Source organism: Gigantopelta aegis, chromosome 2 (assembly GCF_016097555.1).
Source record: "Gigantopelta aegis isolate Gae_Host chromosome 2, Gae_host_genome, whole genome shotgun sequence".
NCBI classification, from domain to species: domain Eukaryota; kingdom Metazoa; phylum Mollusca; class Gastropoda; order Neomphalida; family Peltospiridae; genus Gigantopelta; species Gigantopelta aegis.
Window position 1 is genome coordinate 52,965,441 of NC_054700.1, and position 19,073 is coordinate 52,984,513.

The 19,073-nt window shown below is 36.0% G+C and overlaps 1 long non-coding RNA gene across 1 annotated transcript in view; it reads right to left on the reverse strand.

The window, feature by feature from the left end:
• Nucleotides 1–5,967: 5,967 nt before the first annotated feature.
• The window catches only part of LOC121386978, a 45,539-nt gene continuing 32,433 nt past the window's right edge, over nt 5,968–19,073 (reverse strand). Inside the window, exon 2 of the long non-coding RNA XR_005959761.1 lies at nt 5,968–7,548. This is a non-coding gene — a long non-coding RNA (uncharacterized LOC121386978). The remainder of the gene's footprint in view (nt 7,549–19,073) is intronic.

Sequence of the window (19,073 nt, forward strand, 5' to 3'; positions counted from 1 at the left end):
ACCAGTCTTGGAATACTGATTTGGACCCAGTGATCTAAGACGAGCGTCTAGACTCAAGATTCTTTTGGAGACTGAAACTTTAACGTCATGGCAACGCCATGCAGTCTTGCATGCGTGTTACGTCATCAGGTGTTTGAGTCTAGATTCTAAAAGTTTTATAAACACCGGGGAAAGATGTCGCTAACCGACCATTCCTTCACTTGTTGGTCTGTTGCATGATTGTCCTTAATGAAATGTTCCGTGTAGGTTCATTTCAAGTACAGTTTTTAAGCAATCATTTTAACACGCTATCAAAGGAAGAACAGCTGCTTGTGTTTGGGGGCTTTTTTTTAATTCATTTATCTTCATGTCTCGATCGCTGCCGCTTAATTTTAATAAGATAGAGCTACGTAGATTACTCCATAAAGAATGACTTACTAGTATATATAGTGAAGCTCCTAAAAACCGGACCCTTTAATAAATGGGAATTCCGTCAAAACCAGACGGGGTTTTTTTTATGGTCAGTTTTTAATATCAGTAGAGAACATAACTTGTCTAAGTATAAAGCACCCTTAAACCGACAGTTTGACTTGGTCTCAAGAGTGTGCGGTTTAGAGGGGTTTCACTATATATATATATATATATATATATATATATATATATATATATATATATATATATATATATATATATATATATACGATTGTTTTGGATTTGTTTGTCACAGTGTACATTCCCAGTCTGGAGCTCCACGCGGTAAGACGTGTTTGTTTCGCTTGTGCACACTGCACGTGCTTTCGTGTGCCCGACTTAGGGATCCTTCATTTCGTTGTTTTTGCCAGCGAAATGAAGTTTTCAAATGGGATGTAAGCGGCATTGGAACTGATTGAACGCTGGAACACTTCTCGTTTCGACAGCCTGCACCATCAGGTTGGATTCTTTTTTAGCGAGATTCCTTGCCTCCACGTCATTTCTCCGGCTGACAATGTCGACTTGTTTTTTCGTGACTCGTATGACGGCCATTCTGCAGAACGCCACGGTTGTTCGCGTTTAGTCTCCACATGTCCGAGCCTGTCCTAGCAGCACTGGAAGATTTACCGCCCCTCTCTAAGAAGAAATAAGAAGCGGGGTCGGCCCCTACTACACTTTTCTAGACTCTACTTTGCTTTATAGTGATACCATCTCGTATCCTCCGGAGTCGGGCCCGTCCGCACCACTATACCAACCCATGACGACTGGACTATACCCTAGTCTGATACGCTCTCTCTCTCTCTCTCTCTCTCTCTCTCTCTCTCTCTCTCTCTCTCTCTCTCTCTCTCTCTCTCTCTCTCTCTCTCTCTCTCTCTCTCTCTCTCTCTCTCTCTCTCTCTCTCTCTCTCGTTCAGACGGATCCGGCTTCTCAAGATCTGTATTTCAGCACAGCACTATACCTTCAACGTCTATTGACTGTCAATCTAGGGGTTTTCTTGACGGGATGCAACCCATCTCATCCCTATAAGCTGTGCACCCAAACGGCCTTAATGAGGCCACTCACGTGGACATATCGATCGGACTTTAAACTTTTAGATCTGCGTTCAAAATTTTATGTCAAAATTACTTTCTTTTTTAAATATTATTAAATAGTCCGATCCTCTCTTCTTTCTCTTATTTATTTTTGGAATGTCCTTCTAAAATTCTCCAAATTATATAAATATTCGGCCGAGCAGTCAATTCTTTTTTATTTTTGGCTTGTAACTTTTTATTTATTTATTTTAAAATTCTATTAACTTTTTTACTAATTGCTATTTTCAAAATTCTGCCCATTTTCAACTGTACCCTCCCCCTCCCCCTCCCCCATCCCGAGTCAGGCCACCGATCTTATCGCAGGTGAGACTCTGGATGGGCATGTTAAAGTAGTTATCTATCTATATCTATCTATCTATCTGTCACAGTGTATGTGTGCGTGTGTGCGTGCGTGTGCGTGTGTGCGTGTGTGTGTGTGTGTGTGCCACAAGCATGTCAAGCTTATATGACAGTACGTATTAAAGTCTTTTCCTCCACTATCAATGTCTTCGATCTTTTTTTCAACAATTATCATGAATATTAACCACCTTATTTCAGAAATAAACAAAGTACCAACAAGCCTAATCAACTGTTAATCAGTGAGAGGGATAAAAAAAACAACTAAAAATAGATATAAGGAATTTATTAATGTTGCTAATAATGCCATGAAAGTGGCCACTTATGTATATGAAGAATGTATGACCGGAAATTTATTTATAAATATTAAAATTGTAATTATTGAAAATACGAATTAGTCAATTACATTAATAATATTAAGGCATTATTAAAAATGATTCATTAAACTGTCAAAGAATATGTGTTTGTAAATTGTTTGTTGATTTATTTATTTTTAACAATTTTTTATTTGAATTTTTTCTTCTGTTTTTAAAGAGGGGTTGGGGTTATTGTTGTAAACAAGCATACCACAGGGATTCACTATTCAGAAATACACATCACAGTGAAACGCTTGCATCGGTGTACGGGCTCCCAGTTCTGTAGAGGGGCAGGCTGGCTTTTTCCCGAATTTAACAAAAATGTCCGAATCTGGATAACAACATTTATTCATATTGGCATGACTGCCAAAAAGCAATATAGGGCTGTAAACGAACCACTGTACATTTTTACGTGGATTACATCTGATTTTGAAGGTAGAATGATGAAAATACATGGTAAACAGGTCTCCGGTTTGCACATTTTCCCCGAATATCTGTATAATTTTTGCCAGAATTTGAGGTTTTGCTTCCGTACTAGGGGGCAGTATTCCCCGCCCCCTGTCTCGTACGCTTATGAACGCCGGGTGTACAGATAGAACGTGGAGTACCATTGTTTGTGTTCTAAAGTGGATGGGTTTAGACAATAAGGTTTCGTATACAGCTATTTCGACTGTATTTTATATTCTACTTTTGATTTATTATACTTTTGACCGATCAATACTGATATTAATTTTCCCTTTTAAAAAAATATTTTCCCCCATTATCAATGTCTTCGTTTTTCTTTTTTTGAAAACATAACTATTTACTGTACTGTGTACTCGTAAAACCTTAATGTCTTTAGAGACGTTCCAGAATTGATCCTGGTTCGGAAAAAAAAGCAAATACCTTCTTTTTTTTTAAACTTATACAATAAAGTGAAGTAATCAGATGTTCGTTAAAGCTGCAGACCCTAGTTTCAGTCCGTGAAAATGGAGACGAAGTTTAGTTAATCTACAAAAAAAATTGCAACACACATTTGGGTTCGGTTATAACAGAGAGAAGCTAAAGTCTGTGATGTTTAAACATGGCAATACCGTCTCAAAATAAGTAGAGCTTGTCTCCATAACCATTACTTCTCAGACGAACGTGCGTTTTTAAATTATAAAAAATGCATTTTCAGGCTTTGCAAAATCCTGGGTGACCAGAATTACTTCAGGTGTACGAAAATTGATATTCTAACTAATAAAATGTAAGTATTTCTAATTTAAATGATGAAAAACGGCTTTAATAGTAAAATATACGTTGTAGTGTTTAACAACTAGCGTCTGTGACTTTAAAGAAAATCGTTGAACCTCGTAGACTCACACCCATATATTTCTTTGGGTTCACTGTCACCATCTCCGTGTGGGTTTCTTTCTTCTAGCATAGTTCTCACTTGTCAAATAACATTGTTTTTCATTCTAATGTTGTTTTTTCTTTTCTCCTCGTAGTCCAGTTATTAACAGAACACTACGTGTAATTCGAATTGCATTCTCATCTCTCCTAACATGCAATCAATCTTTTCTGGAATATTCCTTTTAAGGGTTTCCCAAGTATTACCGACTGTGTATCAAACATTTCAACAATGTTTCAAGACATACATGTACATAATTATATTCAGTTGAAACAAAGTGTAGTGTAAACAATCAGAGAATGTGTCTACCAAGGGGATTCGATCGTAAAGACACAAACATCTCAGTCGAGCTCTCTACTGTCTGAGTTAGATCACGCCGAGTTTTTAAGAGCTCTTATAACGAAACTCGGGACATACACCCACCTGCCTCCTTGGCGTAGTAGTTTAAGCCATCTACCTTAAGACTGGTAGGTATTAGGTTCCTACCCCTGTACGGGCTCCCACCCAGAGTAGGCTTTCACGACTAAATCAGAAGGAAGGAAGGAAATGTTTTATTTAACGACGCACTCAACACATTTTATTTACGGTTATATGGCGTCGGAACTGAGAAGGTGAATGGCTACTATTCAGTAACCCCTAACCAAATGTGGTGTGTATACCCAGATCAGCATGCTTGAACCTTAACTAGATATAAACATGAAACTAAACTTTACACTTGTAAGGAAATCAAAGCCACACCTCCCTACCTGTCGTGGAATTTAATATATATATATATATATATATATATATATATATATATATATATATATATATATATATGCTAAGAACTTCCTGCAAGCTATAAGTACAATTTCATATTGCATGTGATCTCTCTCTCTCTCTCTCTCTCTCTCTCTCTCTCTCTCTCTCTCTCTCTCTCTCTCTCTCTCTCTCTCTCTCTCTGGCTCTCTTTTCTTCGTTTTTGTAAGACCAACCATTAGAGGAAAATGTACTGTCAGTCTGAATACATTTTATATAGATAACTGTAATAAATTATGCTTCAGCCAGCACTCAACACTTGGTATATTAAAAGTTGTGACATGAACTATCCTGTCTGAGAGATAAATTAACTGAAAGTAATCTAGCATGTGTGGAAGCAGCGGGTTTCATCCCATATAAACTCTTAATATTTATCATGCTGGGGCAACGTGCAATTTCGTGCCCAGAATAGCGTGGTTCAACCTTGGCTTTAATTGGAAAATCATTTTTGTCATCATCATCATCATCTTCATTATATAAGAAACCCCGCTTACTTTCCTCAACAGAAATAAATGGCGATTAAACCAATACATTTATGTACATGTATTTTTTTCTCTTTTTTTTTTTTGCCTTCCAGTCAGAATATCAAAGGCCGTGGTATGTGCTATCCTGTCTGTGTTCTGTGTATATAATATTTAAAAACACTATGTTTCCGTTGGCAGGGCCTACTGCACCGATTTGTATGACATTTGACAGCCCGAAATTCAAAGCCCAATTAGCCGTAGTAAAGAAAGCGTCCTGGCGTCCTGGCAGACACTGTGTTCGAAACTAATGTAACACTTTGTATTAAAGGGACAGGCCCTAGTTTTTAAACACTAAGGCATATTTTTCACTATTATAGCCGTTTATGATCACTGGAATCAAACATTATTTATATTTTATTGCTTAGATTATCCATGTTCGTACAAACGAAGTATTTCTGGTTATCCTGGAGTTTCTAATAACACAAAATGCTTTTTTTCTTCATATTTTTAAAAACGCACGTGCGTCTGAGAAGTAATTGTTATGGAGTCGCGTTTTAGTCTATTTTTTAAGAGTATTTCAACGTCACAGACTCTTGTTTCACTCTGTTGTATCCAAAATTGTTACAGGTTTGTAAATTAACCAAACTTAGTGTCCATTTTTACGGGTTGAAACTAGTCGAAAAATGATGCCTTAGTGTTTAAAAACTAGGGTCTGTCCATTTACCATACAGCCATTTTTAAATTGCAACGTGGCTAACGACCAATAGTCCACCAGCAGAAACGCCCACCCAGTAAATATAATCTTTAAAAATACCGAGTGTCAACTGACAGCATTGTGCTATCCTGTCTGTGGGATGGTACATATAAAAGACCCCTTGCTACTAATGGAAACATGTAGCGGGTTCCCTCTCTAAGACTATATGTCAAAAGTACCAAAATGTTTGACATCCAATAGCCGATGACTAGTAAATAAAATTTGTCTAGTGGTGTCGTTGAACAAAACAATTTTTTTTGTTCTGATTTTTATGAAATTATAATAACATATTACACACGTGTATTTGAGAACAAACACACACACACAAAAGAAGAAACTATTGCAAAAGTTGAATATTTTTATTCATTAATTCAAATTATGTAAATAATAATAATAATAATAATCTAGTTTTACGAGCATGATAAAAATAAAATATAATACCTGTTTTGGAACTCTGAAGGGTATATTCACGTGACCGGAAGCTGACATGATCTTTCACCGCCCGCCATTAAGTTGAACATAGCTACCATTTTTGCCTTTGGTAACCTAGCTTTATGATATTTCATAAACAATCATACAGCTAGATAACCAAAGACAAAAACGGGGCCAGCGATAACGGTGCCGTTGAAAGTGTGATCTGTGGCAGCAATATATTATGGGTAAAACTATTTCCTACGCACTGGTTGCCGCCATTTTCGGGCTTAATTATGGTTCAAAAATAGTTCAATGGTTCAATAAGTTAGTTTATAAAATCAAATAAATACATATATCTATTCAAATATAATAATAATAATAATAATAATAATAATAAAATAAGTTTAATACGAGAATGCAATATAAAACGTTAATTTTAAATTAATATATAGTTTAAACGAAAGTAAAAATAATATTTTTTGATAATAATTCAATTAAGGTACTCTAATGTTCACATTTTGAAAATATAAATTGACGATATACGTGTCGTTATATTATTGAAAGAATTAACATTACTTTAAAAAAAACCTCGTTATTTTTCTAATAATAATAGTAATTATATTTCCATTGTCATCATAAAATATAAAATAATATCCCTCTTAATAACACGCCAATACATTTTCTTCAACACTTATCGACTTTTTTTTATTCCAAAGAGTAAAATAATCTAACACCTTTTTTCAGTATACCTATGCATTGTCTTCACCACTTACCAGCTGGAAAAACAAACAGTACGTAAACTCTCCGACTTGTTTGTTCCGTAGACTGGTTTACGAACGCCGTCGTTCTCACCCAATGACGGTACTGTGCAGAGAACTGGTTTAGTTAAACAACTTACCGATTAAAGAAGGAAGGAAAAAAATCATTGTATCCCGAAAGCTGTGTCAAGGAGTGCTCTGGTAATTATTATTGATCCCGAGATTCCTGGAGAGAGTGGAACTGGCTGGCTGGAACCATCCTGGAATTACTTAATATCGCAACGTACAAGTAGCAATTTGAAGAATTGTTGGAGGTTTTTTTTTTCTTCAAAATTAATAACTCCTAGTCAACGAATATTTTGTATTTTAAAACCAAGAGATAAGAAAAGAATTGAGAAATAAGTCTTTAGGTAATGCCAGACAGGTTGTTTATAACAAAGCTCTCTATGATTGAATTAATAGTCGACTGAACGAACGTGTTGTCCTCGTTTCCATGGTGACCGTTATGGTCGGGATGATGGGCTAGCTATCTTGACTTCACGGGGATTCTTCTTTTTTTCCTCTTTTTTTTCTTGTTGTTTCCTTCTACTTTTTCTAATGTCGTCTGCTTTCTCCGGACGGCCTACGACTGGCTGCCGAGTCGTCTGTATTCTCGCTCACACACGGCTGTGTGAGTGGCGCGGATAGATACAGCGAGATTTAGTCTAAATGCGTCACAAAGTTCAGTCGACAAAATCAGCGGGGCGTCATCTTCCTGAAAAGTAGAAAAGAATGAGTTATGAAAAATAAATGCTCGAAGCACTGCTCGAAACACGTTTCATCTTGATCAGTTTCTTCAAAGAGAAGATTGCTATGTTTTATTCATGGTGGATTTTAAGGGTGATTCAACACGAGATAACGACAACTCAAGGTTCCGCATGGAAACACACCGGAATGGACTACAGCAGTGAGAGATTCGTACTGCCACAGGACCCAGAAATATATATATATATATACCCTTAAGAAGAAACAAAACTTTCTTCTTTTAAAAAAAAATTGTTGAGTACTCCATGAACATGTCTGTCTCTAAGACATAGCATGCAGTCTACCTGTGAAAACGATCAACAGTTCGTCATGGAAAATCGTTGGTACCGTGCTGAGTGTTCCTTTTTTCTTTCATTCATTTGCATCATCGTCCGAGCATGTTCAATTATTAACGGACGACAGGCAAATTAATTTAATCATGCTGAAACTCGTTATCACTGTTACAGACTTTTTGATATATACCATAGGCCTACAGGGGTTTTAATTTTACCTGAACCTTTTTTTTTCTTTTTCTCGCTTTTAACACACAATCACAAGATGACAGAAATTTCAAGAATCATTACCTATACCTATATATTTTATATATAGTTAGAAGCATAAAAAATACAGATAAAGAATTTCCTATGAAGTTTTAAAAGTCATATGAAAGAAACATTAACATTCCAAAAATCGCCACCTGTTTCGATAATGCAATGGAAAGACAATCGGCTTTACACTTTAGAGGCACTGGGCTCCGTTCCACGAAGCCATCTTAGCGTTAAGATCGCCCTAAGTGCACAACTACTTTATGCACTTAGGGTGATCTTAACGCTAAGTTCGCTTCGTGGAACGGGGCCCTGGTCTCGTACCCAACAACCGGCTCCAACCCAGTGTGAACACGTGCTTTAACGGGAGGTGTACGATCACTGCACTAACTTCTCACCAACTAACCACTAACCACTAACCATTAACCCATACAGCTAGGGTGGAGGCCAGAACAGCCTGCATTTACAATATCATCGGCCCCGTTTTATGACGCGATCGTAGATCTAAAATCGTCTTAAGTACTTAACTACCTAAGATGATTTTTAGCGTTAAGAGCACTTCGTAAAACCGGACTCTGGTTATTAACGTAAGCACGAAAAACAGCATGGAAAAATAATACTATAATAAACATTTTAAAAACCTACACATACAAACACTGAATGTTCTAATGCATATTACCTGTGTGTGTTATCATCACTGTTAGTAACTTGTCTACACAACAACCTCACAAACATAGGAGTAGAATGTTCAAAGAAACGCGACGCCCATTATCTAGAATCCATGTTAGGTTTTCCCATATGCTACTAAACACACGCGCGGTAACTTTCTAGAAAACTCGCTCCCGTTTGGTGCAGCAGTCACTCACATCTCCCGATATATGCCAATATGTCCGTCAGCCGGATCTGTCGAGTGAGTAATGACCTAAATATTAAACAAGCCATGCATCACTGAACAGGCGTTTCAGATCGTAGGCTACTGTATGCGCGTTTCTCAACAGATATTAATGTTCGCCTTTTAGCACACACACACACACACACACACACACACACACACACACACACACACACACACACACACACATCCAGGTTACGCATGCGCCTCTTTTCATTTTTTTTTCTTTCTTCATTTTCTTTTCGTGGTAGCCGTTTCACTACACATGAAATCGTCCAAACATTTTTACCAGACGGACCACGTTTCTCATAGAAGTAAAAAGGTGTACGCTTCCAGAGTTAGTCGATTTTTCCAGATGTGGAATCAGATAGCTTTTCAATATTGAAATATCTTTTTACATAGAGACCTGATTTTTTAAAAATAAATATTAAAAAGTTTCCATTCGACGGGGGCGAAACACTGTGACGCATGGCTGAACAGGGAAGACGTTTATATCAGGTAATCCATCAATATAAAAAATATTTTAAAAAACCTTTTAGTTTAATGTTCTCACTTGTATTAATAATGTATGTTAAAAATACAGTTGCATTTATAGACGTGTTTCTTCTTTCGATTTGTCTACAAAATGTACATTTAATCGCTGTTGGCTTGAAGTGTACCGTGTTATCTCCAAAGAGAAGTAGTTTTATTGTAGCATTTTAAAAAAGGTTTTACTTGTACATATTCGCACCAGTACACATACATTTAAAGGCTATTCCAGTAATTATATTAAAACGCCGGTTTTGTTATATACATGTGTACCATAGTTTAGCTTTTACAAACTAAATTGTATTATAGGTGACAATAAATTATAGAAAATTTATTAAATAAAATAATATACAGATGTGAAGAATTACCATTTAGACCAATCATTATTATAGCAAATTAAATGTAATATATATTTAATATATATTTATAAACCAAAACCGTTCACACAACGAATTTGGTGTGTTGTTTAAAAACATTATACATATTTATGTGTAATGTTAAATTATTACTCCAAAAAAAGTTGTCAAAAGTTTTATAAAATACGATATTATCACTATTATCTTCGTCTAATTTCGTTGTGTAACTAAAATGTACTGAATTCTCCCCCCCCCCCCACCCCCCCACCCACCCACGTAACCACCCTCACAATATTTTAAATTACAAGTGGGTGTTGGGAGTGGGCTGGCGTCCACGTTGACTGAAAACATAATAAAACAAGTCTTCAAAGGTCAGTTTCTATTGTGAAATATTTAAAAAGGAAAAAAATTAATTAATTAAATAAAACTTCAGTCATGAAATATGTAGCGCCGCGTTAGAGATCAAAGTGAACATTACGGAGTCGGTTTTTTATTTTTATCGAACATTGAAGGCCATTAGCTTCTTTTTTTCAAAATCACTCAAGTTTATCGTGTGAAAAGCCGGCGCAATTAGCTTTTCAGTCAGTTGAAATCCACCCAGAGGGCTCGCCACTTTAAACGTTATATTAATCATAATAGAAATTCTCTGAGCTTTTAAAAATCTAACTTCATTAAACACGGATGGTCTAAACTTTAATTGTGTTTAACATCATAGAAGGCATTTTATACACACACAGGCACGCTCGCACGCACACACGTGCACGCACACACACACACACACACACACACACACACACACATATATATATATATATATATATATATATATATATATATATATATTTATATAGTAATATAGTGTTTAAAAATCCAACTTCATTAAGTACAAATGATCTAAAATGTCATTGTGTTTAACCTTGTAGTAGTCACTTAATATACATCCACACACAAACACACACGTACATACAAACACACACACACACGCACGCACGCACGCACACACACACACACACACACACACATATATATATATATATATATATATATATATATATATATATATATATTTACTAAATAATATCAACAATATTGCCCCATAGGTGTGCAGACGTTTTCAAAGGTCAACAACAGGTATGCATATACATGTATATTAATTTGTAATCTGATTTGGCAAACTATCAGACAAATAAACTACAAAACAACAACACAACAACGACAACAACAATACCAGCAAATAACGTATTCGATATGGTATACATCTATATTTTTTTTCAAACCGAGCAACAACGACAACGGTATAAGACAAAATTAAAGAAAAAATACTTCAGACAAAAAAAACCCATATCATTATAATATATAATGATATGTTGTTATCTTATTGTTTGGATTTAGTTCATATTAAGTCAACAACCTTCAAATTATGTTTTAATGTTAAAGACAATGAAAAACGCACTAACAGTATCATGATTTTTTGTTGATGTTGTATAAAATATATTTTAATTGAATGAATTAATGAATGAATGACTGTTTAACGACATCCCAGCACGAAACATACATCGGTTATCGAGTGTTAGACTATGGTAAATGAATGAATGAATGAATGAATGAATGACTGTTTAACGACATCCCAGCACGAAACATACATCGGTTATCGAGTGTTAGACTATGGTAAATGAATGAATGAATGAATGAATGAATGAATGAATGAATGAATGACTGTTTAACGACATCCCAGCACGAAACATACATCGGTTATTGAGTGTTAGACTATGGTAAATGAATGAATGAATGAATGAATGAATGAATGACTGTTTAACGACATCCCAGCACGAAACATACATCGGTTATTGAGTGTTAGACTATGGTAAATGAATGAATGAATGAATGAATGAATGACTGTTTAACGACATCCCAGCACGAAACATACATCGGTTATTGAGTGTTAGACTATAGTAAATGAATGAATGAATGAATGAATGAATGACTGTTTAACGACATCCCAGCACGAAACATACATCGGTTATTGAGTGTTAGACTATGGTAAATGAATGAATGAATGAATGAATGAATGAATGTTTAACAACATCCCAGCACGAAACATACATCGGTTATTGAGTGTCAGGCTATGGTAAATGCAACCATTATCTTTTAAGTGCGGAAAGACTCTGTTTTGAAACTTTTAATTTATTTCTAAATGCTTCCGTCTAATAAATCACATTCGTCGATTTACTCGGTACAATTTGTGTTTAATTAAATGGATGTTACCAGTAGTTTTTTGTTGTTTTTTAAATCTTACGTTTTATTATTTGATAATATATTAGTTAATTTTCTTAGAAAATAGTGTTTCAAACAAATAAATAAAGTAATATATTAATATATCCATTTATGTATTTCTATGTGTGAATTAATTAATTGAAAATGTAATGTTCTGAAAATGAAATAAATTAAATAAATTAAATAATTTAATTAAATAGATAAATTAATCAAATATATTTTTTAATTTTAATTAAATAAAGATCACATACTGCTGTAAATTGTGTGTTCATTTTACGCATTTTACAGACACCACCTGCAATATTTAATGGGGTTTTTTTTCTCCATTAACGGATTTGTAAAATTAATATTTCTTTATATACCAGTTTAGCACTTAGGCTTAGAGAATAGAACTTCGGGACCAATATTTTTCTAGTGGATAACGTACGAACAGAGGGGGGGGGGGGGGGGGGGTAAATGTAGATTACTATTAGTTCCCTTTGTTTCGCTATCTCTGTTTAGATTTAGATTTAAATTCACAATGATTACAATTTTTATATTGTCTCGTTTAAAAATTCCTAATAATAAAAAGTGTATATTATGTAATGTGTACTTGTTGCTTGTGTCATGTTGTTTGCTTCTTGACGTTGTCCTTTGTGTAATAGCTTGCTTGTGTCATGTTGTTTGCTTCTTAACGTTGTCCTTTGTGTAATAGCTTGCTTGTGTCATGTTGTTTGCTTCTTAACGTTGTCCTTTGTGTAATAGCTTGCTTGTGTCATGTTGTTTGCTTCTTGACGTTGTCCTTTGTGTAATAGCTTGCTTGTGTCATGTTGTTTGCTTCTTGACGTTGTCCTTTGTGTAATAGCTTGCTTGTGTCATGTTGTTTGCTTCTTGACGTTGTCCTTTGTGTAATAGCTTGCTTGTGTCATGTTGTTTGCTTCTTGACGTTGTCCTTTGTGTAATAGCTTGCTTGTGTCATGTTGTTTGCTTCTTGACGTTGTCCTTTGTGTAATAGCTTGCTTGTGTCATGTTGTTTGCTTCTTGACGTTGTCCTTTGTGTAATAGCTTGCTTGTGTCATGTTGTTTGCTTCTTGACGTTGTCCTTTGTGTAATAGCTTGCTTGTGTCATGTTGTTTGCTTCTTGACGTTGTCCTTTGTGTAATAGCTTGCTTGTGTCATGTTGTTTGCTTCTTGACGTTGTCCTTTGTGTAATAGCTTGCTTGTGTCATGTTGTTTGCTTCTTGACGTTGTCCTTTGTGTAATAGCTTGCTTGTGTCATGTTGTTTGCTTCTTGACGTTGTCCTTTGTGTATAGCTTGCTTGTGTCATGTTGTTTGCTTCTTGACGTTGTCCTTTGTGTAATAGCTTGCTTGTGTCATGTTGTTTGCTTCTTGACGTTGTCCTTCGTGTAATAGCTTGCTTGTGTCATGTTGTTTGCTTGCTTGTGTCATGTTGTTTGCTTCTTGACGTTGTCCTTCGTGTAATAGCTTGCTTGTGTCATGTTGTTTGCTTGTTGACGTTGTCCTTCGTGTAATAGCTTGCTTGTGTCATGTTGTTTGCTTCTTGACGTTGTCCTTTGTGTAATAGCTTGCTTGTGTCATGTTGTTTGCTTCTTAACGTTGTCCTTTGTGTAATAGCTTGCTTGTGTCATGTTGTTTGCTTGTTGACGTTGCCCTTCCTGCTTGCTTTTTGTTTTCATGTTGTTTTTTGTTGGGGGGGGGGGGGGTTTCGCGAAGGACGATAGCTTTATAAAATAACATTACATTTTATTAGAAATTGGTTTCTATCATTTTTTCATATGAACTGATGGTCTTCAATTCAATTATTTACTACCGTAAGCATTTGCTTATTGGTACAAACAATATACATGTATAAACCATGAGCAATCTTAAAAGTCATAGTAAAGAAAAATATACTTATAGGAATTCTGTGTAAAACAATTTTTAGAAAGCGAAAATTGATGTTATTTGTTGGCTAGATTACAAGTATATGTTTGTTCTGACAATTATGCTAAAAACACAAATGAATTTTGAATACTACATGTTTTATGATAATTATTTTGATAATGAACATAACGAAAAAAAAAAAAAAAAAAAAAAAATGAATAACCGAAGAATCGTACACCAGCTATATACAACAAGGTGAGTGAATGACGAACGAACGAATGAAATCACGAAATCAAATGAAAGAAGGAACCACGAAACAAACGAACGATTTAATGAGTAGATATGATAACGAATTAATACATAAAATAAATAATGAAGGAATAAATAAATAACTGAACTAATAAATGAATGAAACACCGAACGAATGAATACGAATGAATGAACGCCTATAAATGTCAATCAAATTCATATGAGTTATGGATAGAGGAATAATGAGATGGCATTTTAAGGAGTTGCATTAATTGTGCCTTAAAGTCACAGACCTCAGTTTCAACCCGTGAAAATGGACACTAAGTTTAATTAATCTACAAACACGCAACACGCATTTAGATAAGTTTATAACAGAGAGAAGCTAAAATCTGTGATATTTAAACTAGGAAATATTGTCTCACAATAACTAAAGCGTGTGTCGATAACCATTACTTCTCAGACGAACGTGCATTTTCACTATTATGAAAAATGCATTTTAGGGTATTACAAAAATCTGGATGACCAGAACCACTTCAGGTGTACGAAAATGAATATTCTAATTAATAAAATATAAGTACTTTCAATTTAAAACATCAAAACGGCTTTAATAGAGAAAAATATGTCGTAGTGTTTAAAAACTAGGGTTTGTCACTTTAAACATTTCGTGTGTGCCATGATATTCGCATATGCACTACGTATTATAAAATAACACAAATAAACCAGTAACCACCTGTTATGCGACCTTCGCACACTGGTTTACTCAAGACGTATTAGTAATATCTTTCATATAATACGCACGGCTTTTCTCCACTTTTAATTTGTACTGCCGACAGCCTTCGTTGTATTTACCCGATGTCACACTTCGCAGCAATGGTTACATCTAGTAATAATATAACTGCAGCAAGCACTTGGACCCACATCATTAACCGGCCTCGGTGGCGTCGTGTTTAGGCCATCGGTATACAAGCTGGTAGGTACTGGGTTCGGATCCCAGTCGAGGCATGGGATTTTTAATCCAGATACTGACTTCAAACCCGGAGTGAATGCTCCGCAAGACTCAATGGGTCGGTGTAAACAACTTGCACCGACCAGTGATCCATAACTGGTTTAACAAAGACCATGGTTTGTGCTATCCTGGCTGTGGGAAGCGCAAATAAAAGATCCCATGCAGCCTGTCGTAAAAGAGTAGCCTATGTGGCGACAGCGGGTTTCCTCTAAAAAACAATGTCAGAATGATCATATGTTTGACGCCCAATAGCCGCTGATAAGATAAAACATCAATGTGTTCTAGTGGCGTCGTTAAATAAAACAAACTTTATTTTTTTCAGACCCACATCAAACAACAAAAGCCCAGAGGACACAACACATGAGAAGGAACTGCCCTAACCCTATTCTTGCCCCCAATATGCCCTGTTTTCATAATCGTGTAAACCTTAATGCCACCCGTATCACACGTCTAGGATTTAAAAAGAAAATGGTTTTAAAAGTTCAAATTTGTTTAATAACACTACTAGAGCACGTTAATTAATCATCGGTTATTAAATGTCAAACATTTGGTAATTCTGATATGTCGTCTTCAGAGGAAACCTGCTATAGTCTTTTTTTATTAGCAGCAAGGCGTATTTTATACACATTTTCCCTCAGAGAGAGGAAATCACAGCACATACCACGGCTTTTGATATACCAGTCGTGGGGCACTGGTTGTGACGGGAAGAAACCCAATGGGTCCGCCGACCATGACACGTGACACTATTTTCGTTTTTATTTGTTTTCTTTATGTTTTCTTATTAGCTATAATTAATTAACTATATATGGCTGCTAGCAAATAATTTATTTCAAGCAAAAAAACAAACCCCAACATACAACAACGTATGAGTATCAGAAGACTGCCTAATTAAAATCAGTCTTTGTCTTTATAAAAATGAAACTCAATTTCCTTATCATACCTCTCAACGACCCCCCCCCCCCCCACACACACACATACATACACCGTCTCATGCTCTTGGGTTTAACATGTATGTAGTTTGCTTTTTGTTATTTTTTCCCCCCCCCCCCCCCCCCCCCCTCTCTCTCTCTCTCTCTCTCTCTCTCTCTCTCTCTCTCTCTCTCTCTCTCTCTCTGTCCGTCTGTCTGTCTGTTTGTCTGACTGACTGTTTCTCTTTTACTCTCTCTCTCTCTCTCTCTCTCTCTCATCTCTCTCTCTCCCCCCCTCTCTCTCTTCTCTCTCCTCCTCTCTCTCTCTCTCTCTCTCTCTCTCTCCTCTCCTTCTCTCTCTCTCTCTCTCTCTCTCTCTCTCTCTCTCTCTCTCTCTCTCTCTCTCTCTCTCTCTCTCTCTCTCTCTCTCTCTCTCTCTCTCTCTCTCTCTCTCTCTCTCTCTCTCTCTCTCTCTCTCTTCTTCGCCTTTATCTGACACAAATTATCATCGCTCAAGCTAATACCATGTCAGCAATGGAAGGGAAGGGAGGGAGACATAGCAGAAGAAGACTACAAGTATATGCACAGTGTACGCAGTGAACTGGAGGAAACGGTTAATGAACATGTTACAAAGATAAAACCTTATCCATCCAAGAGCCGCTTTTAAGCTGATAGCCTGGAAAAAGTCGGAGGAATTTTTCCATAACGTGCCATAATTACTCCAACTACAAATAACTTATTTATTAAGGCTACAATACGGATCAACTGAGCCATGCAACGTGCTACAATTTTCCTGTAGCGCCGAATTTTTTCTCAACATGTTTGCGCGTGACACGATAATTGCCGAGTGCGAAATTGGCATCGGGCAACTTCATAATGTAAGGGGTCGGACAGCTGTCTTGGGGGCAGGAAACAACAAAACACGGGACGTCCGATTCAAGATGACATATTTGTAAAAACATCGTCACTGGTATAAAATTATGAAGCTCTGACGGATTAACGTTAAGGAATTCCGGGATTAACAAACCATGCGAGAAATGTCCGTCTTCGATTTGTTTCGAGGGTTTTCACTGTCAAATCACTTTTCTTTTTTTTTTCTCCTTTTAAAAATAACTATTTAGATCGTCTTCTGTAGATTTGTTTTGTTTTGTTTTGTTTTGTTTTATGTTGTTGGAGGCTTTTTGGTGTGTATATTTACTGTTCCCAATTATTTGGCAATTCTGAGGTTTGAGTGTCTTGGTTTATTGACATAAAACGTAATACGAATGATGTATAAATTTCAGTTCAATACGCATGTATTATCAAGTTTGCGTTCCTACGTGAGACGCACCATTCTTCAATTTAAGATTTTAGCTTCTATGTCCATTCCATTCAACTGTGTGCTCTTTTTACACTGTTCTTTTACTGTTGTTTTCCCTAGCTACAATGATTAAAGCTATTTAAATGTATATATATATATATATATATATATATATATATATATATGCATGTATGTGTGTGTGTGTGTGCGTGCGTGCGTGTGTGTATTATGTTTTTGCACGGTTTAACCAGGGCTCACCCTGGATCAAAAATACCTGTAGCCAAAATATTAGCCAAATGGAATTTTTATTAGCCATATTGAAAATGACGTGGCGTGGCGTATATTCGCACTGAGAGCTGTCCTCAGTTCAGCCAAAGAACGTTCTTCCTAACGTTCGCGAACTATTTGATTGGTGTTCGTGGTGTCCATTTGGTTTAACGTGAAGCGCACAAACCAGTCTAACGAACGTTCGGTCTGGCTGAAATCAGCCCTTGAGACGACCTACATGTCTTTCGGCCCTGAACTGGTATGTGTATTCAAATTGACACGCATTGTCGGGCTGTTTTTATTACTTTGGTTCAAAGATTTTACAAAGTAAAAATAACAAGTTACAGATCTTCCAGACATTGCTGTCATACATATTGAATGCATGCCGTTAAAATTAATAACCGTGATTATTAACATAAGAAAACATTATAAGGCCAACGCTGTATTCTGCGTGACACCGTTTCTCGTTACCGGTCGCGAGATGGCTATTACGCTAATTGAATATTTGGTAGTATTATTATGTTTGAGGTGTCGGATAGAGTATGTAACCGTTTGTTCACATCAGAGGACAGAAAATGGCTTAGCCAAAATTTTAGCCACTTGCAAATTTTATTAGCTTTTTTTTTTTTTAAATTAGCCATGGCTAATTTGACTACCAACAGCGCGATCCCTGGTTTAACTCTGTTTTCGATTGTTTACGTTGTTTAACACTGACTTTTGGTATGCTTCTCTTTCCTGTTATGTTGCACTATTTAATACTGGCAATTGCGTTGTTGTTTTTCTTACATACACTGTTTGTAATTATTTTCTACGCGACGCTGTATTTCATCATAACGGTAGTTGACGGGACTTGATGAACCTCTCCTGTCGGTTTGATGAACAGCTAGCAAGCTGGGAATCTTACAATGTTGTTCCTTTGATAGACAACTCTCTGAAAATAACATTATTGAAATACGATAGCTTGATTAGGAAAACATGTGGCTAATATTTCCTGGAGGCAGAGAAGCAAACCGACATTATGTTACCTACGATTTCAGGTCCCAGCTGTTTACAATGACGATTTGGGATATCAGTCGAAAAAGGACGATTTGAGAACCACGTATTCTATAACCACGATTTTGGCACCAGTTTTAAATTATAATTTGTGTACCAGTCTAAATTCACAATAATTAGAGTATGTGTAAAATCAGGCTTTTTTTTTGGCATCCTAGTCTCAAATGCATTAGTGCAAATTCTGGTCCAAATATATTAATAAAACATCCGGACGGTAAAACGAACAGTATGCTGTATTGAATTTAATGATAAGA